This window comes from Leuciscus leuciscus (genome assembly GCF_965113295.1).
Source record: "Leuciscus leuciscus genome assembly, chromosome: 25".
Lineage (NCBI taxonomy): Eukaryota > Metazoa > Chordata > Actinopteri > Cypriniformes > Leuciscidae > Leuciscus > Leuciscus leuciscus.
In genome coordinates, this window is record NC_138724.1 from 29,646,446 (window position 1) to 29,672,459 (window position 26,014).

Below are 26,014 nucleotides of genomic sequence, written 5' to 3' on the forward strand. Positions count from 1 at the left end.
GCACTTAACCTTATAGAAAAAAAAAAAAGAAAAAAAAAGAAAAAAAAATTCCTTTCCCTTTGAAACATCACTTATCAGGCTTATGCTACTCTGAATTATACCTGAACTTCGTATTTTGACCACTTCCTGCGTTGTTGTTGCTTTTGCCTCTTTATGATGACTCGCTGAAATTAGTCCTAATTTGTAAGTCGCTTTGGATAAAGGCGTCTGCTAAATGACTAAATGTAAATGTAAATGTAAATGTGCTTGTTCAACCCAGCTTCCGGATGTTAATATATACGTGATTTGTAATCAGTGTTGTTGATGATAACACAATTAGATAGATGTTGGACATTGTCTGTTTTATAAAGGAAATTATGGGTTGGAGATAATTTCCCTAGACACGGTTGACTAAAGTTAATCAGAAACTTTGTGAAACCCGCTTAGAATGATTTTGATTTTCCATGTCGCTTATGAAAATGAATGTTCTGCCAATAATAATGATGTGAATGTGCTTTATTGTATTAATGTTATGAAAACAAGGTTATTTAAGAATAGATTGCCATATTTTTATTTGAAGGTGCAAGCGGCTAGGATAGCTGTCTGTGTAATTTAGAGACTGAGAACAAGATTTGAGGAATCTTGTGATTTCTGTGAAACAGTAGAGATAAGTGGGACTGAATAATTATAATACAATCTTGTGATTTAAGTTGAATCTGCAACCTAACCGTTTGATAGAAGAATAAGCTTTTAAAACCAGTGTTAATGAAATTGATGACATGCTGAATTTCTTTATACTGTATGAAGAGTAACTGAATAGTCCTGATACAAAAGAGAGCAAATGCTGTAAGCAGCTCTGCTCTGAAGCTCTCAGTTTAAAGAGTTTATGTTTTTGTAAAAGTTTGATTCTGATTGGAAAGATAAACTTTGACTGGCTCCAAACAAAGAAAGTGCCAAAATAACACAAATTTAAAGAAAAGTCTGTGTTAATATGGGTTAGAAAGTAAATCAATGTTAATATGATGAAGACTATGATTCGGCTATTGTAATTGAATTTGCAGCTGGGACAGTGTGGGAAAATGCAGAGAACTTATCAGTGGCTCTGTTTGCATTTGCCTGAATAAGAACACACTGCTTCAGGGGTGTAAAGTAGGGAGGAGATTTTAGAAAGATCACAGTGATAAGACTGTAGGTAGAATAACAGAGTGTTTTACTGCGGTCAGCGGGGTCATTCAGTGACTGTAAAATGCCCACTGTATGACTGTAAAAGTAAATGAGGGAGAAAAGAAAGTTGATAGATGGAACTTTTGAAAGTTGTTAAGAAGATTGAAAGATATTAAGTGTAAGGAATTCCTTTTGAAAGGAAAGAATTATAAAAAGTACCGGTTGACGTAGAATTACAGATGAGCTAAATGAGTTGCAAAATATTTTAAAAGTACCGGTCACTAAAAGGATGATTGTGTTTTGAATGAAACACTTTGATAAGGTTTTAGATGATATAGAGAGACAAATCTAACGAATGATTTATAGTGATAATCATAAAATGTATGACAAGCAGAGAGCGCAGTCTTAAAAGTTAGTATGAATCATAGAAGCAGATTGATAAACTCCTAGAGAAAACATTGAAGTCGGGTATTAAATTATGGTAATTGAAAACTTGACAACTAAAATTGAAATGAAATTTGAAACGTTATTAAGAACTAGAATATTATTATTTCTTTAAGATAAAATAAGCAGAAGCAGTGTTACAGGATTAACAGTTGCTAAATGTAAAATGTGTAAGAAGGCATTTGATTAAACAAAAGCTTGTTAATGTTGATTTTAAAAGATAAGCTTGTGATTTGGCCAAAACAGGTTTGCTTATCTAAATCTGGCATGTGCTGTGACTGAAACTGCCAAAGTTTCAGTGCAACAGAGACTCATTCTGAGTGGAAATTTGTAATGTCTAAATTACAATACATGTAATTTATGGAAAAGATGCCTTAAGATGGGCTAAAGAAGATAAAAGATGGTAGATAAAGTCTGAAGTTAAAAGTTTATGAGAATGCAGTGTATCAGTCCTGAATGCCTCAAGAGTCTCTCTCTCATTCAATGCCAGCTGAAAGCTGGTGTCTGAGCCTGTGTAAAGCACAGTGTTCCAGTTGAAAATCATAGATATGGAAAAGCTCAAACAAATCATGCTATAGGCAGTTCAGATTTGATAAATTTAGAGGACAATTTGTAAATGTTTTAGAAATAAATCTGAATGATTTAAAGTAAGTCTTTAAAATAATAATGCAGACCTTAAATGATAGAAGTGATATTTTTGACTAGTTTATTTTGGGACCACTTGATATTAGTCTGATGTCTGATATTAGCCTCCACCATGAAACAGGGCCGATGGCTCCGGCTACAGAAGTAACAGTACACTGAATGTACGGTTGTGATCTAAATTCACTGAGTATAATCTAAGCAGCTAGGTTGCTGCCTTTAAAATGATTAATGAATTTAAGTGATTAAATACTGCGGTTATTTAACCTGTCTCCCTATGTTTAACGCTAGTAGGCAGTCCGAATGGCTCTGATGACTCTTGAATGCGCCTTTTCCTAAGCTCCAGAAAACAACAGATTATGTTGAAGAAAATGGTCACAGATTCTGTAATGGGGAAGAGCGGTTACCAGTGTGTACGAAGTGATTACCCCAAGGACGGGTAAGATCCTCTTTGGCCAGAGGGCAACCTAAGACAGGGGGGTCACGCCACAAACACTGGGCATTTCCTGATGGAGGTGTTTTTATGTGAGATGGATATGAGAGTGGCGCTGATTGACTGAGAGGCCACCAGCATCAGCAGATCATTGAGAGGCGAGATGAGCTGTGAGAAGTTACGGCAGTCTGACCCAGAAAATGTGAGTTCCTCTATATACCACTCACCAGAAACCGCGTTGATTGTATGGCTTGTTTTCCATTGTGACAAGTGTCTGCAACTATGCCAGGGAGACAACACCCTGAAGAAAAGAAAATTATTGCTTAAGAGCTAATGGAAATGGGCTTTTAAGAGCCAACTGAGACCGTGAGGTGATTGTCATTATTTGTTGTGGAGACAGTAACAAAACGTATTAATTTATATAAGGAACATGATGTTGGTTTGCTTATGGGCAAGGAAAAATGTTTGATATTGAACTAGTTTTAACTCCTGAAGGTTGTTAGACATGGTGGTGGCTAAAGATGAGAACAGCTTGTGATGAGTCAAGAGAAATTTCTGGAAAACGAAGGTTAGGTGAATTGAGTATTTAAACTAAAGATAACCTTAGAAAAGATCATAGCATAATGTATTTTAGATTGTTGTAATGGTTCTAATTTGAGTCAAACATTTGTATTTTGACATTTGTGAACTATTAAGGATTGACTATGACTATGATTATTTTAGTTACAGTCCTAGGAGGCTGTTGAAAAGATTATTTGCTTATAGTGAGAGAGAAAGAGACTGCTTGAGTGAAGGAAGGGATGGTACTCTGTCTGTCTTTCTGTTATCAGTCAGCCAAAGAAAGCTGAAGCAAAGTAATGATAATGCACCAAAACAATCCAGCTGACTTTTCTAAAATCAAATGAATAATGAACAGACATGCTTTGAAACTGGTTAAGAGGCCATAAAAAACATTAGATAAAAGATACAGGAAAATGTAAGGTTAAAATGTCATTTAAAATTTAAATATTTTTAGAGAAAAGATATAAATAAGAAATATGAGCGGTTCATAGTCAGGGATGAGTGTGAGTGTTAATTCATGTTTTGTACAGTATGGGCCCTATCTTGCACCCAGCGCAATTGACTTTGTACACCGACGCATGTATCATTCCTAATTTGCACCCGCGCAAAGCGGACTTTTCCCTCCACAGAAGCACGTCGGTTAACTAAGAAATACACTTGCGCTCCCGGGGGCGGTTCAGCGCAAAGAGGAGGCGTGTTCCGGCGCAAACGTTCCTTCATGCTATTTTGCAGGTTTAGAAAACAATTGCGCCACTAACCAGGAAAAAAATAGTTTAAAGTCAGTGGCGCGTTGCGCATGTTATTCATATGCTATTTTAAGGGCGCATGCTTGGCCATAATCAATGTAGCGTGTGCACAACGCGCACTTTGATTTTCTCATTAGATTAGATTAGATTAGATTCAACTTTATTGTCATTACACAAGTACAGGTACAAGGCAACGAAATGCAGTTTAGGTCTAACCAGAAGTGCAATAGCAGCAAGTGCAGGATATACAGTGGTTCCATAAGTGCAGAACATGGATATGTACTGAATAAATATAGAGTTGAATACTATTATAAACAAAAATTTACAGATAGATTTGTCCTATGAATATAATATACAGATAACTATTACTGTGAACAGAATTTACAGCTAGATATGTACTGAATATAATATACAGATGGCTATTACTATAAACAGCATTTTTACAGATAGATATGTACTGAATATAATATACAGATGACTGTTACTATAAACAGAATTTTTACAGATAGATATGTACTATGAATATATATACAGATGGGTGTTACTATAAACAGAATGTGAGCATAATATACAGATGGCTATTACTATAAACAGAATTTTACAAATAGATATATGTATAAGTTAGGCTAAAATGAGCAGTATAACAATGGATTTAAAGTAGTGCAAATAAAGTTTGGACAGAAGCTATCCGAGTGAAAGTGCAGTGGAAGTAATTGCATATTACAGTTAAAGTACGGTATTGCAAATGTATATGTAAACAGTCGGTACTGTAAATAAACAGTCGGCAGTGCAAATTGAGCATATTCCAGTCAAGGTAGTAGTGCAAGATGCATATGTAAACAGTTGTTTCTATAATAACAGTCAGCAGTGCAAATGAACATTATAGTATTGCAAATAACAAAATGGAGGCAGGTGTGAGGAGGGAGAGGAGAGTCAATCACTATATGAGGGGAGTGGGATCAACGAGGGTTAGAGTTTAATAAAGAGACAGCTCTGGGGAAAAAACTGTTCTTTAGTCTGCTGGTCCTGGTCCGTAGGCACCTGAAACGCCTGCCGGAGGGCAGGAGAGAAAACAGTCTGTGGGCTGGGTGAGAGGAGTCCTTAAGGATGCTGCGAGCTCGATGCAGACAGCGTTTCCTCTGGATGTGCTCGATGGCAGGTAGTGGAGTCCCAGTGATGCGCTGGGCGGTTTTCACCACCCGCTGCAGTGCCTTGCGCTCTGCAACAGAACAGCTCCCATACCACACTGTAGCACAGTTGGTCAGGATGCTTTCTATTGCACAGCGATAGAAGTTCACCAGGATAGTGGAGGAAAGCTGATTCTTCCTCAGTGTCCTCAGGAAGAAAAGGCGCTGGTGAGCCTTCTTGACCAGGCTGGAGGTGTTGGTTGTCCAGGTCATGTCCGCCGAGATGTGGGTCCCCAGGAACTTGAAACTGGAGACACGCTCAACAGCCATTCCATTGATGTGGATGGTGTCGTGTGTGCCTCTTGACACTTTCCTGAAGTCCACGATGAGCTCCTTCGTTTTGGTGGTGTTGAGGAGCTGGTTATTTTCAGTGCACCATGTGGCCAGGTGCTTGATCTCCTCCCTATAGGCAGTCTCATCGTTGTTGCTGATGAGACCAATCACCGTAGTGTCGTCCGCAAACTTGACGATGGAATTAGATCCGTACACAGGCTTGCAGTCGGAGGTGAAGAGGGAGTAGAGAAACGGGCTTAGCACACAGCCCTGTGGTACACCAGTGTTGAGTGTGATGGACGTGGAGCAGTTGGAGCCTGATCGAACAATCTGGGGTCTGTTGGTCAAAAAGTCCAAAATCCAGTTGCACATGGAGGTGTTGATGCCCAGGTCTCCAAGTTTGGCTATTAACTTAGTTGGGATGACAGTGTTGAATGCTGAGCTGAAGTCAACAAACAGCATGCGTGCATAAGTGTTCTTATTGTCCAGATGTGTGAGCACAGAGTGCAGTGCCATGGAAACTGCATCCTCTGTGCTCCTATTGCTACGGTAGGCAAACTGGTGTGAGTCCAATGTGGATGGAAGAGAGTCTTTTAGGTGTGCCAGGACCAGCCGCTCAAAGCACTTCATTACGATGGGTGTGAGTGCTACAGGGCGGTAGTCGTTAAGGCACTTCGGGCTGGAGTGTTTTGGCACTGGCACAATGGAAGTGCATTTAAAGCATGTTGGTACAGCTGCTTGGGCAAGAGACAGGTTGAAAATGTCTGTAAAAACCCCAGCGAGCTGCTCCGCACATGCCCTGAGTACGCGTCCAGGGATGTTGTCTGGTCCAGCAGCCTTGTGCGCGCTGATCCTGCTCAGTGCATTGCAGACATCTGTGGAGGAGAGTGTGATCGGCGGGTGGTCAGCTGAGGATTTGAGCTTGGTGGCAGTTTCTCTGTTGTCTCTTTCAAAGCGAGCATAAAAGTCATTTAGCTCGTTCAGGAAGTTGACATCAGTGGCTGCGGGGGTGGAGTGAGAGGGTTTGTAGTCACTGATGGCCTGAATGCCCTGCCACATGCGCCGAGGGTCAGAGTTGGAAAAGTGTCCCTCTATCTTAAGCTTGTAGCAGTGCTTGGCCTCTTTGATGCCCCTTTTCAGATTTGCTCTGGATGTGCTATAGGCTTGTGCATCTCCTGATCTGAAGGCAGTGTTGCGTGTCTTCAATAGGAGTCGCACTTCCCTGTTCATCCATGGCTTCTGATTTGGGTATGTGGTGATCTGCTTCTGGGTTGTAACACTGTCAATGGTGGCTTGAGAAGCAAACATACTCCAGTCTGTGTGTAGAAACCTTTCCTGGAGTGAGGAATCTGCCCCCACAGGCCACACCTTGATGGTCTTCACTGATGGCTTCACGCGATTGATGAGAGGTGCATATTTGGGGGTGAGGAACAAAGAAAGGTGATCTGACTGTCCCAGGTGGGGGAGGGGTGTCGCGACGTAAGCTCCAGCCATGTTTGTGTAAACATGGTCTAAGGTTTTGTTTCCTCTGGTGTGACAGGAAACATGCTGGTGAAATTTCGGTAGCACTGACTTTAAGTTTGAATGATTAAAATCACCCGCAACAATAAACGCAGCTTCCGGGTGAACGGTCTGTTGTTTACTGATGGCTGCGTGAAGTTCTTTCATAGCAAACTTGGCATCAGCATCCGGGGGAATATAGGCTGCAGTTATAATAGTGGAAGTGAACTCCCGCGGTAGATAAAACGGTCTACATTTAACCATGAGAAACTCAAGGTTAGCTGAACAATGTCTCCCAACAATAGCAGAGTTTGTGCACCAAGCTTTGTTAATGTAAATGCACAATCCACCACCTCTGGTCTTACCGGAGCCATCTAATGTTCTATCCGCCCGGAATGTATGGCGTCCCGCTAGCTCAATAGCGTTGTCCGGTATTCCGCTGTTTAACCATGTTTCCGTGAAAATTAGAACATTACAGTTCAAAAGTCTCTTGCTGTATGTGATGTTGAGTCGAATCTCCTCCATTTTGTTCAACAGCGACCGTACATTGGCAAGGAAAATGCTGGGTAAAGAGAGCCGGTGTGGTGTTAGCTTTAGCTTAGCTCTTAGTCCTCCGCGCTTCCCCCGCCTTTGTTTACGATCTCGACGCCGCCTGCGAGCACTTCCGCCCGGCCGGGCAGAGTGCATAGCCTCGGGTGTTTTGGCGATCTCAGGAAGGAGTCGAAGGTTGTCCATAAAACTGTCGGAAATTCGCAAACCAATATCCAAAAGCTCACCTTGGGTGTACGATGTTAAGGCACAACTGTTCTGCACGAACAGACCCGAAATGAGCAAGAAAAATACTGCTAAATTGCAGAATCTGGAGAGACCGCGAGCCTCGCGATGTACTCGCGCCGCCATCTTGGTTTCAAATAAGGAGCTCATCTACACAGAAGCAGCAGTTTTCATTTTTGCAAATCATACATTATTACTATAGATAGATAGATAGATAGATATACAATTTATTATAAAAGCATACATCTAGCTTACACATTTACCCAAATTATCATACGCCTGTTTAACCGAAGTTAATTTGGGTGGGTTTCTCCATCCCCAATGTCCCTGACGAGAACGTCGGTCTCCTTGGCTGTGAACCGCTCCTGGCGCGCGCCTGGCAAATCCGCCGTTATAATAGGAATCCACTTTAGAACAAGCGCGCCTGCTCTTAAAGGGAATGTGAGATGTCGCTCTGATTGGTTTATTTCACGTTACGCCCAAACCACACCTATGAATAATGAAGCTACTTCAGACCAACCCCTTTTAGATTTGCGCCGGTCGCAAGAGGCATTTATCCCGCCGGGAAAATAGCAACAGCGCCCAAGACCCGCCTACAAAGTTACTTGCGCTTTGCGCTTGACACTTGCGTTTCAGATCGTTAAAATAGGGCCCTATGTGTTCGTTAAGGACAACTATCCTGTCTGAATAGTGTGTATAAATTTGTCATTAACCTCTGGAAAGAGTGTTTTAGTATTATAGATGGGTTAAGGCAAATGACAAATTTGAAAGTAAGCTGAGGATTGTGAGTCAATCTGATGAGAAGGCAACACAGAACATAGGACGAGCTTTAAGTTGATTGATCATCGAGCTCTGTCTGTTAATTGTTATTTTAGTCATTTATGATGTGCAGTAAATTTGAATTACTTTCTGGACAGGTTTAAGGATTGATGTGTAAATTAGAATTGTGAAGTCGTAGATAGTCGTCAGTCACGTGCTGAGAAAATGTTATAGATTTGACAGCAAAAAACACGTAGGCTAAGTAAATATCAGATTATCCAGAGAGCCCTTAACAGTTATGTATTGTAAAAAGGGGGAGATTGTTATTCGACTGACGTTGACGAAGTGTGGAAACCACAACCTGACCTGACCAATTGATGACCTGGAGAATGTTTGTAGATGACTGAATTGCGAGACCAACAACAGGCCTGAAAAGCAGGATACGCTGTGAGACTCTGGGCCGTTGCCTTAAAACAATTTGATAAGAAGATGAAATTGTGGCTTTAAGTAATATTTTTGTTTAAGAGGCAAAGAAAGATGTCTAAAGGAAATTTGGCTGAAGGACAATGTTTGGGTTAGCAAACTTTATCCAAATAAATGTTACCAAATAAATATTAACAAATATTGCAGTTTTCCTGTAGCTCAAACATTAGAGTTTGACACCTGTAACGCCAAGGTCATGGGTTTGATTTCCGAGGGAAAGCAAGAACTGATAAGAATGTAAATGTGTATCTTGGAATGTAAGTCGCTTTGGATAAAAGCGTCTGATAAATGTAAGAGAATCTTATGATGTTAAATTGATGCAGAAGATGAGATCTCGTGCATCAAGAGGAGGATGATAACAGTTGCCAAATATGGTTTACTAAGGGGTTCACATTTGCTGAAAGCATTCGCACAGGTGGGAAGATAAATGTTGGAAGGACACTGGGTTTAATTGGGTAAAAGCCCTGCAAGAAGTAATTTTTCCCCCGAACAAAATTGCTGTGTGCATTGTTTGTATTTTTAAGTGTGCTAATAACAAGAATTGTTTCGACAGGAAACGCCAGGACAGATGCGGCAGCACAACAGACAAAAGAAAACTATGTGACAATAACCTCAACATTTGTTTTTCTTTACAGAAGATGCAGACTTTTGCGCACATGGCATGAGCAAAGACACACACACACACATGAACAAATGGTCAGATAAGAGCCTTTCAACTCTTCAGAGGGGGTCAGAAGGACAGGAAAGCCCAGGGGGTCAAAAGGACCATTTGCATTTAGGAAAGCCCCAGGGGGTTAGAAGGACCTTTTGTCTAAAACCAGCTGATCTTGTCATACAGGAGTAAACGGGCAGGGCAGACTGTGCCCAGTGAAAACAATGGCTATAGATGAATTTGACTAGTAATCCTGGCCTGGGTCATTATTGTGGCAGAAAGATGCCACACCTTGCGCAGCGCATAACTTAACATTTTTATTTTTCAGGATGTCAGAACGGATTGCATCAAACAGAACTGATTCTGTTCCAAATGTATACATATTGTCTGGCTAACATGAGCAAAGTGAAGAAACAGTGCCTAACACTGTGCAATGCCTAACTTAAAATTTTCATTTTGCAGGATGTCAGGATGTTTTGAACCAAACAGAACTGATTCTGTATTGTTTTGAGCAACATGAGCAACGTGGTTTGAGTGTTTTTCAGGGGAAAAGGACCCTGAGTGCTATTCAGTGAGAAATAAATTATCCAGTGATATGTTTCAGGTTGAAAATTCCACAGGTCACACCAAAAGGGACGACAAGACAAGCGGTCACTAACAAAATCACTTAAGGTCTGCATTCACAGGTGACAGCAGACAGTAAAAGACTCATTCCAGTGGGGGTGCGATCATGATCTAAGGGAAAACCTTGTAAGGATTTGAAAATCAACCAACCAACATCAGCAACCCCACACGCCAACGCGAAGAATAAAGCGAGAGATCAAGGATATGTGCTAGAAACATTCCTCTATTGCCCACGCTGGAAAGACCATTTCAACGATGCGCAAAGTGTCAAAATGGTGAAGATGGAACGTCCATGGGGCAACGAGATGATCAACACATCTGGAAAAAGATGTGGACCAACTGATGGTTTAACCCTCTGGGGACCAAGCTGTTTTTGGGGCCCTTGAGATGTTCTGACATGCTCTGACATTTGTGCTTTTTTCAGTTATTTATAAACATGTTAATGGCAAAGGTGTAAATTCACTCTATATAGCACAAACAGGCCTACCATAATATGCGAGCAACATGTATGTAGATGTTTGTATTTTTAAGAGAATAATGTTTATGCGTGGTTATTTAAAAAAATAAAAATGAAAGTTGCTGAAATAAGACCACAAAACTCATACAAAATATGTGCCCACAAGACTTTTGACTAATGGATGTTGTCCCTTTCAGTTCTAGCTTCAAAATTATGTGAAAATAGTCTTGCTTTATCGTTCACAAAAAAAAATACATTGATTTAAATGGTGTAAAACAGGTTTTGCTTGGAAAGCCAATATGCGAGGGGGAGGAGTAGTTTACACCTTAGATTACCCAGTCCCACCCACTCTGCATAATGACTCTGCATAATTAGCCATTCATTCAGGTGTGACACTGACTGAGCCACAATGCAAAGACAAAATATATATTTTGAAGAAGACTTATATTGACCATTTAAGATTTTTCTTACATCTATCTTGTAAATATGTTTTGCTATTTTATTAAAAAGGTTACAATTACAACAATAATTACAATTTCAGCAATATTTCTGCAAAAAAGTACTCTTTCTTTGTAAAAAAAAAAAAAAAAAAAGATTATAGGCCTACATTTTATCATATGTATTCATTAGTTTGAATATAGCCAACATTGGAACATCTTAGTCTATGACTTTATTTTTGACAAAATAGTATTTTATATATATTCAGAAAAGCTTATTTGATGTGACAGTATATTCTACAGTAAAAACTGTACCCAAATCTAGTCAACAAAATGTTGTCTTTCATACTTCGCCTGACTGTAACGCAGTAACTGTAACTGTAAAAGCAGTTTATTCTTTCACACACAGACGCGCGATTCATATTTAGGCTAAACAGTCTTTACAAATATGTACCCTTCATTCATCTCACAGAAACGCTATTCATATTATAGAAACGCGATTCATCTTTTTGTTTACATAAGCCTACAACGTTATTCCATAACGTTATTCCACATTAACACTTGAGAAAGGATAACTTAGCCTACCTCACTCCTCAGCGGGATCTGCTCCTCATATCAGCACGGAAAATTTTCTCCATAAGGTAGGCTATATTATGCCTCTTTGTTTACAGCTGATGTGGGGGCGTTTCACAGACTGAAATGGTTCTCAGAATTTGCGTTTGAATAGCACGCGCTCTCCGGGGCGTGGTCAAATTACTTTTGAATGGCTCCTAATGAGCTCGACTGGAGTCGCTCTCTTTTTATACAGATTACAGAAGCTGATAATATTTGTTTTTTATATAAATGACTTCATTTAAAAGCTGCGATCTCAAGCTTTATGCCCGTGGGTCTGTTTGCCTGTTTGACTGAATTTTCGCGGAGTTATAGATAATTTTCGAACGCGTTTCAAATGGGAGTTTACTGACAGAGAGAAGGCAGAAATAGCATCATGTTAGTTTTTCTTTATTTGTCAAAAAGCAAAACACTTTATTTGTATTGTGAGTATACAGAAAAAAAATAGAAACTGAACAGGATCGATTGATGTATTACACGAAAATGAAAGATCAAAATTAACAGAGCATTTTGTGTTTATTTTTCATTGCTAAAAAAAAAAACGAGCAAAACGCGCGGGCGCGTTTTTGGTCCCCAGAGGGTTAAGTTTAGCAGAAGAATATGTTTTGTGCTGATTTTGATGATTGTATTTGATTGTATCAAACTAGGTATTGACTTGTTAGCTGCAAATGTAGAAAATCTATTAACTGATGTGTAATAAGCTATGAAAGACAGCCCGCAATGGAAGTATTAGAGGGAATTTTGAACAACTACATTGGTTAGAAGGATGCAGGGTCTGAAATGAGGGTCTGGTTCTCAACCAAAAATATTTGATCAAAACTAATGTTAATGAAACTAAATCGTTTATCAGAGAATGATAAAGAGGAGGAATTGTTATGGAAATTTTATATTTTACTCTTTCCCATTTACTTCTCAGATATTGTGTGGGTTTTTCCTTTGATTTAGCTTGTGACTCTCTCTCAGTGTGCATGTATGTCACCTGGCATGAACGAGTTCCTATTCAGGAAAGACAGAGAGGGTTGAAGAACCATTGTCTCGATCTGGTTTTACGGGGGGAGCAGGAAAATAAACTAGCTCGATCTGGTTTTACGGGGGGAGCAGGAAAATTACAGGAGAAGAGACTGTATAAAAGACTGTCTGGTTTCTGTGTGATTAGGTCTTGTTCCTATCACGAGGTAGCTGTCGTGGTATTTTTTTGTGAACAAACCTCTTAAAGAGAATAAAACTTCTTCTCTTTAATACAAATTGACTTTGAATGTTTCTTATGCCTGATGCTGTTTTGTTAGTTATTGTTTTTGCTATAACAGAGGGAAGCAGCACGAGACTTACTGAACACTTCCTTCAGGTCCTGATACTCCGTGGGCACGTTTGACAAATCCACTGCTTCCTCCTGAAACGCAGAAACAGAAACAGACGAACAAGCAGACACAAGACAGGACTCATGACATTTACTGCTCCACTCCAACACTGATCTCTGCTGCCAGTCAATCTTGGGGTTGTGTTTAATGAGCCAGGGGTGTCCTAAAACGATGGGTGCGAGGGGGGGAGTCCAGAATGTAGAAGGAAGTAGTTTCCGTGTGGTTGCCAGATACGATGAGTGTGATGGGTCCAGTGGTAAATGAAATGGTGGGAAGAGCTTGGCCGTTGAGAGCGTGAACTGCGATGGTACGGGTGAGGGGTAGAAGAGGAGCTTGAATCTTGAGTGCAAATGTGTAGTCCATAAAGTTACCCTCGGCCCCGGAGTCCAGTGGTGCTCGGCAGTCGTTAGTGTGGGCTGACCATCTTAGTCTTACCGGGAGGAGCGTAGATGTCGATGAGGTCTTCTCAGCGGAGATCCCACCCGACAGTAGCCTCAGATTTACTGCCGGGCTTGCCCTTACCGGGCAGTTATAAACAAAATGACCCGCAGCGCCACAGTAAAAGCAAAGGCCCTGGGATCTCCGCCTTTCCTTCTCCTCCCGGGAAAGTCGAGCTCGCCCGACCTGCATGGGCTCGTGATCGTAGACGGGGCTGACCGCGTCCCCGCCGCTGGCTCGCAGAGTCCCAGTTGCTCCAGAAACACGAGCAGGTAACATCCGACGTTCGACTCGGGAGAGTCGGGAATCCACACGAAGCGCCAGTTCAATCAGCTTATTGAGAGTAGTGGGTAAGTCCAGAGCATCAATCTCTCTCTGGACACGGTCAGCCAGCCCATGCAGGAACATATCCCACTGCGCCTCCTCGTTCCACTGACACTCTGCCACCAAAGTCCGGAACTCAATAGAGTAATCAGAAACAGATCTTTCGCCTTGCTTGAGGTCCGCAAGAATCCGTGCCGCTTCTCTTCCCGCGACCGCGCGGTCAAACACTCTCTTCATTTCGGCGGCGAATGTCTGGAACGAGGCACAGCATGGATCTTGGTTCTCCCACACCGCCGTCCCCCATAGCGCTGCCCTCCCAGTCAGTAGCATGAGCACCAATGCCACCTTGCTCCGTTCACTGGCAAAGGTCCTGGGCTGCAGAGAAAAGTGCATCGAACAGCGTGTTAGGAATGCTCTGCAATAGTTAGGCTCACCGTTGTATGGCTCGGGAACAGGTAGGCGGGGCTCTGACTGGGAGACGCTCTCTGGTGGTACGGGGGGAGCGGGCGGTGTGGGTGGCGCAGTGGGAACTTGCAGATGTTGTAATTGCTGGGTGAGCTTGGACACCTGCGCCACAAGAGCTTGAATAGCCCGACCCGACTCATTCATGTTCCTCTCCTGGGTATCCATCCGTGAAATGCTGGACTTGATGAATTCCTCCAGAGGAGAAGAGGGTCCGCTTGCTGCTTCCATCGCTGGGTCAGATCGTTCTGTCATAAAACACAAAGCGGAAGCAATAATGCAAGTAACTCTTTATTGATGGGTCAGAAGACACAAAAACAGTTCAGGAACTCAGGTGGGCTAGTGGCGCAGGGACAAGATGGTCAGCGTGCTGGTGAAGAGTGGTGACGGTGAATCCAGTGCAGGTGAACATCCAGACGAGACGAAAACCATGAAGACACTGAACAGGAACTCGAACCAGAAACAGGACTGCAGACAGGCACACGATGAACACACACTGAGGACACCAAACAACGATCTGACAAAGAGAGGAGAGTGCGATGAGTCTTCATAGATGAGTGAATTGGCAGCAACTGGTGCGGGGAATGAGATCAGCTGGCGCGCTGATCAGCTGAAACGAGCGGCCACGCCCACTCACACACACACAGAACAACAAATACACGAGACACGAAGAAAACAGTGAATTCATGAACCGTGACAGATATTAGGGAGTGAAAATAGCCAATGAGCATCCTACTGTTTACAATGGTAATTTTTTTAAGTTTTAGGACAATCTTTGAAGGATGAACCAAAATGTGTTGGTCATCACATTAAAAAAAAACATTTATATATGATAGTTTTGAAGTGCTGGAAAAAGATGTGTAGTACTTGTAAGCGTTTGACTTTTTCTGTCACATTATGGTTACAGTTACTACATTAAATCCATGGTGAATGTTGCTGATTTGTGGACTGAACGCCTTCTATAATGGCGCTTTTCCACTACACAGTACCAGCTCGGCTCGGCTCGCCTCGCCTCGACTCGACTCGGCTTTGTTTGGTTTTCCACTGTGTAAAAGTTGTACCTGTACCTGCTTCCAGGTACTTTTTTTCGTACCACCTCCGGCGAGGTTCTGAGCGAGCTGAGGCGATTCTAAAATGTGACGTGAAAACACGACAGACTGCTGATTGGTCAGAGAGAATCGTCACTATTCACTGCGTCATCATTGCACACGCCAGACGGAGTATCCTGAATAAAAAACAGCAAAAACAAAAACATCCAAAAACAGCATACACTTGATTTCCTCCATTGTCCTGTGTGTGTGGGTAGCCGGTGTGTCTCGCGTAGAAGATTAAGTCACGGCAGTTTCCTGCGGCGTCGCTATGACGACCAGGTACTATTGTGGAGGTACTATCTGCAATGGAAAACGGAGCGAAAAGCGAGCCGAGACGAGACGAGACGAGGCGAGGCGAGTCGAGTCGAGTCGAGTCGAGTCGAGTTGAGCTGGTTCTGGTAATGGAAAAGCACCATAAGTGTCTCTCCTGGTTTCCACGTCAGCGCTGTTTGATCTGATATCTATGGTTTATAACAGAGAACTCTGCGCCGAATCAGAATGTTTCCCACTGGATCTCGCAGAGATGATGTTATCAATTCTGGGGCGAATTCAATGGATTTCTTCAATGGATTTCTTCAAATATTTGGTCGCACCGGCAGGAAAAATGGTCGCAAAATGCAGGGCTCCAGTCGACCAATTGGTAGCAGTCTGGAGCCCTGCATTTCATTGTTTAACTGTTTATCTAAATCTGATGAAGTGCTTGAATGTTTCTAACAAGAATGTTCTTCAGCTTCATGATTGAAATAAAGAATAAACACCAACCTTTCTTTGTTCTCTTTGTTCTTGCAGTGGGAGGAGCTTCACTGATGATGTATTCCAATGTGGGAGGAGCTGATCTACCAAAATCAAAAATTTCAATTACTGAGTTTGTTTTTATAATAAATGACACTTCTAAGCATTTATGTCTGTCTATCTATTCATCATACAGTAACTGATACCAATTCATTATTTTTATTGCTAATCCTAACATTATTCTGCTTCTTAATTAAAATACAAGTATCTAGAAATAAAGAAAATAATATAAATAATTCTTCCAAATATAAATATTTATATTTGATTATTATTCAATTATTATAATATACTCGTAACATTTAATACTTTTTTCAGGATTCTTAGTTAAAGAACAGCATCTTAAAATAGAAATATTTTGTACCAATATATACCATCCAAAAGTTTGGGGTCAGTAATTTTCTTTCTTTCTTTTTTTTAAAGAAATTCATAATGATATTCAGCAAGGATGTGCCAAATTGATTAAAAGAAAATTGACAGTAAAGACTTGTGACAACAAGTGACTTGAAATACTACTTGATTGGTCGGTGTACTGTACATAAACAGGCTTCAATGAATTATGTAATATTTTAAAATATGTGATATGTCGACACACTACCTTTTATTATTGAAAAAAAAGTTAACAAAATTGACGTCGCGCCATTTAGGCCTAAGCACTAAGAGAACCATATCTGGCTCGAGCATCGGTTCCGAGCAGACTGTGGAATACCTATACGTTTACAACAGTGCATTTTCATTTTAAAACGCATAACCTGAACGCATAACACACACACACACTAATCCGGAGTGACTCTTCAGTCAAGTCCGAAGCAAGACAGTCACACGCAAGTGACGTAACCCATAGCAACGCGTTATGGCAACGACACCTCAGACTGACAGAAACCATAGACAGTATATAAACTGGACACAGCGACCCCATAGGTTTCAACGGAGAAAAGTGAAGCAAATTAGAAGCACTCATTTCCTGATTGCCGAGCGAACTGCGCAGACTCAAACTGAGCTTGACGACGTGGATGTGACGTGAGCAGCCTGTCTGACAGTTGTAAGTCTTCTAGGAGCTGTGCCAAGACAAATCTGAATCATTCCCTTCCAAAACTTGCAGAGACGGAGAGCGTGAGTAGGAGCTGTCCATGAGCTAGGAGCAGGAGAAACTTTACAATTCTCTATGGGCTTCTCCCTTGACTTTATCGGACTTTATGCCTCCACGTCCCCCCGACTGACTGCGAGCTTCTCCTCCTGTCTCTACGGTAATTTCCAGAGAGTCGCGTGGTTATGACGCAATCGTTAGCCTGTTTTTACAAAAACTGCTTCTACGGGGCCATAACGTAAGATACAAGGTAATGGAGCATTTTATACATTGTCGTGTTTCTTTAGAAATAAATAATGAACAAATGGAGTCTTTAAACGCCTCAGATGTAAAGTTATTCAAAATGAATGGGAGTCAATGGGATGCTAACAGCAGGTGAAGGCTTGTTAGCCAATGGCGGCCGCCGGGGGTGGTACGGAAATCGAGAGCTCGATTACCCCCCTGACAGAAACTTACAAATAAACATAAATTTAGGCAACTTTAGTTTTGTACACATTGTCATGTTAATTATAATCAAATGCATTTTGTTTTATTAAAGTGAAGGGGCACCCAAAGCCCCCCCACCCCTGCCCGTAAATGTTTCAGTAGGAAGACGCCAGAAAGACGCACAAGTATCGCTGTCATCGATGAAAACAATACAGAAATGAGCCTGTCACTTAATCAAACTGTATAAAGTGTGTTTGATGGGTGTGTAAATATGATAAATACCGTGAACTTCTCCTCACTTCAGAAGACTCGACTCCGCTCTGACTCGACTGAAACTCAATAGGCTTGTTCGACTTGAACCGGCGCTGCACAGACCGATCGGTGAATGACATCAAAGTACCGCGAGAGCGAATAGAAAGTAGACGCCTCCTTATGCTTTTGAATTGTTCTCGCGGTACTTTGATGTCATAAACCGATCGGTCTGTGCAGCGCCGGTTCAAGTCGAACAAGCCTATTGCCTGAAGAAGAAGCGCGAACGAGCGGTGACGTCATCGGCCGCCAACTGTAGAGGATCGAAGACGCGCCAAAATAATTCATTACATTAGGTGTAGGGATGTCCCAATCCGATCCACGGCATCGGTATCGCGCCGATACTGGCCCAAAACGCTAGATCGGAGATCGGAGGGGAGAAAAAAATATGATCCGATATATGATCCGATACCTATCCAAAACAAACCTTGGGAAAATCTAGCTTAAACCATCGCCTAAATGCTTAATATTATCATTTCCCTTGCTGCGACATCCAGTCAAGCTGCGCAGCCTGTCACGTGATAACAATAGTAGCCAATCATAGTCGCTGTTGCATGCACTCGCATGCGTGTGACAGTTAACGTCAGCTAACTTACACACAGAATAGCCATGTCAGCAGTGTGGACGTATTTTAACCTTAAAGATGAAAAAAGTCCAACGGTCGAATGCAAAATTTGCAACGCAAATGTTTCGAGGGGTGGCAGTGCTGTTGATCGGTTTAACACCACAAACTTAATTAAGCATTTGGAAAAACACCACAAGGAACAACATCAGGATTTTCTGCAAGCAACAGCTGAAAAGAAGAGCAAAACGCCCCGACAGCAGACATTGCAGGAATCAATAAAAAGTCGAGAGAAACTCCCCTCATGCAGCAACAAGGCGAAATTGATAACAGAGAAACTAGTTCAGTTTATTGTCCTGGACGACCAACCCCTTTCGGTGGTAGAAAACGTGGGGTTTCGACGCTTAATTGAGCATCTCGAGCCTCGCTACACTTTGCCAAGTCGCCATTATATATTGGAAAAGGTAATCCCTCATATGCACTACGAAGTTTGCGATTTCCTCTCTAAACTTTTGGAGAATGCAGGTGCGATTAGTCTCACAACAGACATTTGGAGCTCAGGCGTGAGTCCAATGTCCTTGTTAAGTCTGACCGCGCAATGGATAGACTCTGATTTTAGTTTGAAAAAAGCTGTGTTGCATACCCGAGAGTTTCGTGGCTCGCACACAGGGGATTCTATTACGGCAGCCATTGAGGAGATGTTGCGTGAATGGAAGATTAATAAAAACAAAGTCCATGTAGTTTTAAGGGACAACGCAACAAACATGAAAAAGGCAATGGATCAGCTTGGCGTGGCAAGTTTAGGATGCTTCGCGCACACACTGCAGCTAATTGTACACGAGGGACTGTTGTCGCAGCGCAGTGTAAGTGACGCATTGGCCAATGCAAGAAAAATTGTAGGCCACTTCAAACACTCACCGCTTGCGTATTCGCGGTTAGAAGACATCCAAGTGGAGCTAAATATGCAACCTAAGCGTCTGCTGCAGGACGTCCGAACAAGATGGAACAGCACCCAGTACATGATTGAAAGCCTCATTGTGCAAAAACGGACACTATCTGCATATACAGCTGAATACGACTTGCCAGCCACACTAACAGCAAACCAGTGGGGGCTGTTGGAGAAGGTTTCCACAGTTCTGGCCCCTTTTGAGGAGATGACAAGGGAGGTGAGTGCCTCCTCCGCATCTGTAGCTGATGTCATCCCCATTGTGTGTGTCCTGAAACGTGTTCTCAGTCGGGAAAACGAGGCTGATCAGGGGATTAAGACAATGAAAAGTACCCTCCTTGACGCAGTCAACAGACGTTTTAATGACGTGGAATCTGAGCCATTATACTCTGTTGCTACTCTGCTGGATCCACGTTACAAAGACAGGTAAGGGAATTTCTGTTAACTTTATTTAGCCCTATCTGATTTAACTGTGTGTGTGTGCGTGCGTGTGTGTGTGTGAGTGAGAGAGAGAGAGAGAGAGAGAGAGAGAGAGATATTATGTATATATATATTATATATATTATAATAATAATATATTATGCATATATTTTATTTATATGCTTTGGCAACATTGTTTTTAAAAACTTTCATGCCAATAAAGCCCCTTTGAATTGAATTGAAGAGAGAGAGAGAGAGAGAGAGAGAGAGAGAGAGAGAGAGAGAGAGAATGGAATTTGTATGTGAACCTCTGTATGGAATTTGGTGTGTGTGTGTGTGTGTGTGTGTGTGTGTGTGTGTGTGTGTGTGTGTGTGTGTGTGTGAGTGAGAGACTACTAGACTATTAATTAATATTTTATATGTTTTATCATACCAGGTACTTCACAAATGCACACACTATGAAAATTGGAAAGGAAGCATTAATTGCGGAGGTAGGAAAGATGGAGGAATTGTTGAAGACATCTGAAACTACAGCCTCTGAGCCAGCAGACAAAACTCCACGGATGGAGGCAAAAGGGACAAGTACCAGCAGCCTTGGCAGCATCTTTAACGAAATCCTGGAGGAGAGCCAAGTATTACCTGTTCCTAAGATAACCACAAGTGCACAAAATCAAGTGGAGAGATATCTAAGTGAGGCAAATATTCCACGGTCGGACAATCCCTTGCTTTACTGGAAGGTAAACCAACCTCGAATGCCCTCCCTGGCAGCCACAGCAGCTAAGTTTCTCTGTGCTCCCTGCACAAGTGTAGAGAGTGAGAGGCTCTTTAGCACAGCCTCAAATATCATTGATGAAAGGAGGAGCAGGCTGACGTCGGAAAACGCTGAAAAACTAATCTTCCTAAAGAAGAATCTGCCCCTCATGGTTATGTAAGAGCTTTGTTACACAGAAACGGCACCTGTGAAAGTGATTTATTTTTATTTTTATAATTGTTCAAAATAAAGCAGCTAGGTTAGTAAGGTTAAGGTTTAAACTGTTTAAGTTCAAGGTAAGGTTTAAACTTTAAGTTCAAGGTAAAGTTTAAAATGTTTGTCAATGTTATGTTATTTATTTGGAATGTTATACTTTTATGTATGTCTTTCAGTGCATTTTTGTTATTACTGTGATTTGCACATAGCTGCACTGTGAAGGATAGTTTTATATTTATTTCATTTGTTTGCAATGCTGATTGCTGAATGCTGCTGTTTAAATTGTTTTAACTTAACTTATTTTTATTTATTTATTTTTGTAGTGTTTGACTTTGAATAAAGAGTGGCAGTCTTTCATAATCAGCTGTTGTTGTGGACTATATAATGGAGAAGTATTTGTTCTCCATTTGAGTGAGATGTTTTTATGTGGCTAATTAAGCAAAGTGCTTCCATATATTTTATTGTTATTATTAGTATTAGTTCAAGAATAAACTAAAAATATCGGATTGATATCGGTATCGGCAAATAGCCAAAGCTAAGGCATCGGTATCGGTATCGGAAGTGAAAAAGTGGTATCGGGACATCCCTAATTAGGTGTGTTCGACATCGGCTGCGGCTGGATGTAACCGATCGGCGAGAGTAGCCGCGTGCAGGCGGGGAGGAGCTGCAAACGGAGACGTGAAGTCGGACACTTTCTGGTTCCCGTAGTGACCGCTCACGTGGTGTTCGCGTACTTTACCACAGCTGAAGTGAAATAAATGTAATATTGGCCAAATAATACACAGATGTTTCAGAGACATTTTCATTCAATAGGCCTACTTTATGTACTGCTTCATACAGCGTCTGTTTGAACAAGAATAAAGTTCAACATAATTGCTACTATTAATGAAGTGGAGTCTATACGTTTTTTAATCAGTTTTAATTTGATAAACATGACACAATATAACATACGACATGAAAAGAGTGTTTACTGCTATAAAAAACTGATTTGTGAGCTTTAGAGGAACTAAAGGTGTTCGAATAAACACGAAACACACGTGATCGTTGTCATGCGGTGAATCCGGCCAATCGTGGCACAGCTGTGTCGTCATCAGCCCTCCTGCAGCCCAGTGCAGCCGCTCTTGAGAAGCTGCGCTGGCTGAGTTCTCCGGCTACTCTCGAATCGCTCTCGCGGTACTTTGATGGCATATGTCACAGTCACGTGGCGTCGGCGCTGTATCAAGTCGGACAAAATTTCGAACCGACATGCACTGCTTCAAGTCAGCCGCCGATCGGTCTGCGCAGAGCTGTATGAAGTCGAACAAGCCTATTTATATAGCGCTTTTCTCGAGATGGTGCTCGATGCAGAGCCAAATGGGAGGAGCTAGAGCTCGAGCTCCCCCTTTTCTGGAGCTCCAGCTCCACCTTGCTAGATTTAGTGAGCGGGGATTCGCTGCAGCGTCAAATGGGAGGAGCTAGAGTTCTAGCTCACCCTTGCTGGATCTAGTGCGAGTTCAACCGTGATGGAGGAAGGACAAGTTTGTTTTGATGCGCAAGATGCTGGCATACATCATATTGTATTTTTCTCGAATATTTGTCGTGATTATGATTAAATATTTATCGTTTCTGTGACAAACGCGTAAACACCTAATAAGAACATTGCTCACACTGGCCCTCATTTATCATTCTTGCGTAGAAACGGGCCTATATGTTGGCGTAAGATTATGCTTACACTCCTCTCATCGCCTGATTTATGAAGCTGTACGTACCTTTGAAATCCAGGTGTACGCAATACCTGCCCTTGATAAATGCCGTGGCTGAAAACGATCGTCATTAGAATAACACGCCCCTATATATTCAAGTCTCCGCTTCCCCCACGCCCTCATTTTACGCCATGGACACACGGAAGACGGCAAAGAAGAGAAACTTCTCCGATGTGGAGATCGAGACCATCACCAGGGAAGTGGAAAGAAACTAAATTGATATCTAGATTTTTATTATTAATGACGCTTATTGTTATTTAGAAGAAGAATGTCGTTATTATTATTATTATTTGTATTATTATTATTTAAAAGAAGAAGAATGTCATTTTTATTATTTTGTCAGTCTGAATTATTTTTTGGTCATTGAAAGCCTTTCATTACTGAACCCAGTCCGTGCGCACCTAACCCTGGCCTAACCATCGTTTCAAAGAATAGTACAACGACGAGCGCGTCATAAACGCCTCGTCCGTTTGGGGAGGTGCGCGCGCAGTCTGCGGAGACTCGCGCTGCGGAGCCAGGCGAAAGTATAAACAAGGGCTGCGTTCGAAACCGCATACTTCCCTACTATTTAGTATGGGAAAAAGAGTAGGCGAGCGAAAAAGTATGTACGAATCCAAAAGAGTAGGCGAGAATTACCTGGGTGACGTATTAATTATCGCGAGATTCGGACTTAAGTGCGTTCGAATATGCCTACTTTCCTACTATATAGTAGGCGAAAACAGTACGTGAAGGAAGCAGTACGTTCGAAACATCAGTATTCATAAAAGAGTAGGCGAGAAGTTCCCGGATGGCTTACTGCTTCCACACAGATTTTTGAGTGCTGATCCGTGGATACTCTTCTATCCCAGGAGGCCACGCGAGAGGATACGTCATTATCAAACATCGCGGAGATCAGCGACGCGGGTGCTTTCAAATGTGAGTAAACACGGTTCCTTGTGTTAAAATTGCATGTGTTGAACTACTGTGGAGTAAACTGTTGAATTGTTGAAGGTGTAAAGACGTTACACAGTATAGTATAGTTGTGATTTTGCTGTAAAAACACGTTTTACTATGTATAACGTTAGCTAACATGGGAGCTCCAGTAAGGACACGTAAGTTACGTCTCTAAAGTGGATTTACATAAACCATATACATCTTAAAGACGCTTATTTAAAAGGTCTATTTACATCTGACAGGAAAATCTTCAGTAAGTATTGCAGAAGAGCACATCACTACATGAAATAGACATCTGAGTGATGAATGTGTGCTAGAACAAATCTATATAGTAACTAAACATAAGTTATCTATTTTATTTGTCCATTACTGTTGATAAATTGAGGAACATTTATGTTGGATAAAAAGTTAAAACAACCTCAACATGTAAATGTAGTGTTGAGCTCATAAATCACAGAGGTAATGTGAAACTTGTCTGGATGTTACAGGGTCGGATGAAAAACGTGTGTGTTTATGCAGTGGAGGAGAGTGGCTCATGAAGCAGAATGCTGCCATCAAAGGCTTTGAGTGAGTATACTACAGAAATAAATAACAACAACTATTTAAATATTAAGTTGTAGTTTATTTTAATTATTGTAATTTCAAACAGAGCTATTACAGCACTTTTCTGATTCTTGATTTCTGTGCATTTGCCACAAAGCTTTTGTGGTGGAGCAGGACCTGCGAGGGAAGATGATGGCGGCATTTGTGAAAAAAAACAAACACGTTTTTGTCTTCTAAATAATACTGAAATCAAATGACATTGTGCGGTTAAAATGACTGTTTTTTGTGTTATGTTTGTGCATTTTTGTAGGATCTGAAATGTCAGCAGGCTGGTGTGAGCACTGAGGATGAGGAGCCCAGAGCTGAATCCTGGAGATGGTGCCATGGATGAGACCTCCATCACTCCACCTGCCCTTCCAAGACCCTCCATCACTCCACCTGCCCTTATTGCCTCAGATTGTGGAGCACAACACTATACGCAACAACCTCAGGCACGAAGGCACGGCTCACCTCTGGTGGTCAGCTGATTCATCAGAATAAAGCCTCAGAATGGGAACCGCTGTGTTGAGATGGCAGAAGGATGTGGGGTTCAGCACCTGTAGTCTACATACATGATTGTAGTTTGAATAAAGCTTTGTTTCATGTGTTGACTTGTATATGCATTTGTTTATTGTGTGATGGTGACTTTGATTCATTCTTTTACAAATGTATTAATATTTCTCATTGTTGTCAGTAAATAAAATATAAATATTTAATGAATGCTTTATTTATTGTTTGAATGAAAATGTAGATATGTTCACTATATACACATCTAGAGTGTATTCATGCATAGCTATGTCATATGACATACATTACATTTTGTTTGTTTTATTGAATTATTTTCAGTAAAAATTAATATAATTAAGTATTGGTCAGCATTTATCGTTGTTATTATTGTATGTTTTGGGGTGGGATAGCAATACAATTCATTCTGGGGTGATATTAATTTTTAACATTAATGATACTTACATTTTTCGAGTATAAAATCAACAGTTTTCTCCAAAGGCGAATCTTCGCACAGCTGCCCTTTGTGCAGACATTACAAACGCTGAGGAAAACCGTTCTAGGTAGGGCTGTTGAGTTACTGATGTTATGAGGTGTATATATATATATATATATACACACACAAACACACATATATCAATCATGGGTTTGCATACATAATATGAGATTTTATACACAGGAAAAAAGAACCTACAAGGTTGAATATCGTAATATATATTTTCTTAAATAATTAGTTATAATACACTTAAAAAAATCATTTTTTGTTATTTATAGGCTAGGCCTGAGGGATGAAACGAGAGTTAAATTCATCAAGAAAAAGAGGAAAACATAAAGCAGTTAGCCACTTTTGCTTGTGGCTGAAAATGTTTGGATATAAAATAAAGAAATTAACAACATATTCAAGAGATGACAATTTGGGGATTTTGTAATAAAAATAAATAATATCGTTAAGGATAAAACGGTGGGTCACATTAGTAGGGTTAAATATAAGAACTTAAATCAACCCTAAATGTATTCACAACATAAATGGGCAGCAGTTTCTTCAAAAAGACCACAAAATGAGCAAGTTTAATCAATATCAAGATATTTACAGATAGATGAATTAAACGTGTCGTTCAAATTTTTCAAGTTGTGGCTCTTGTGATAACGCGTCGTAGGTCACATGATAACGTCAACATGGCAGATGTCCGGTTCGCATTCATACTCAACGAGATCTGGCTATAAAGTACCTACTCTTTTAGCGCTCGTTAAGTAAGTACTTATTGAAATTAAGTACCTACTCATTGAGTATGCGGTTTCGAACGCAGCCATGGCTTGAAACGTAAAGCGCACATGCTCGCAACTGAA

General features: G+C 41.2%; 1 long non-coding RNA gene across 1 annotated transcript in view; it reads left to right on the forward strand.

The window, feature by feature from the left end:
• LOC309491292 overlaps positions 1-24,772 on the forward strand; it is a 134,529-nt gene extending 109,757 nt beyond the window's left edge. Inside the window, exons 2-3 of the long non-coding RNA XR_014202995.1 lie at positions 23,184-23,563; positions 24,435-24,772. This is a non-coding gene — a long non-coding RNA (uncharacterized lncRNA). The remainder of the gene's footprint in view (positions 1-23,183; positions 23,564-24,434) is intronic.
• The last annotated feature ends 1,242 nt before the right edge of the window (positions 24,773-26,014 follow it).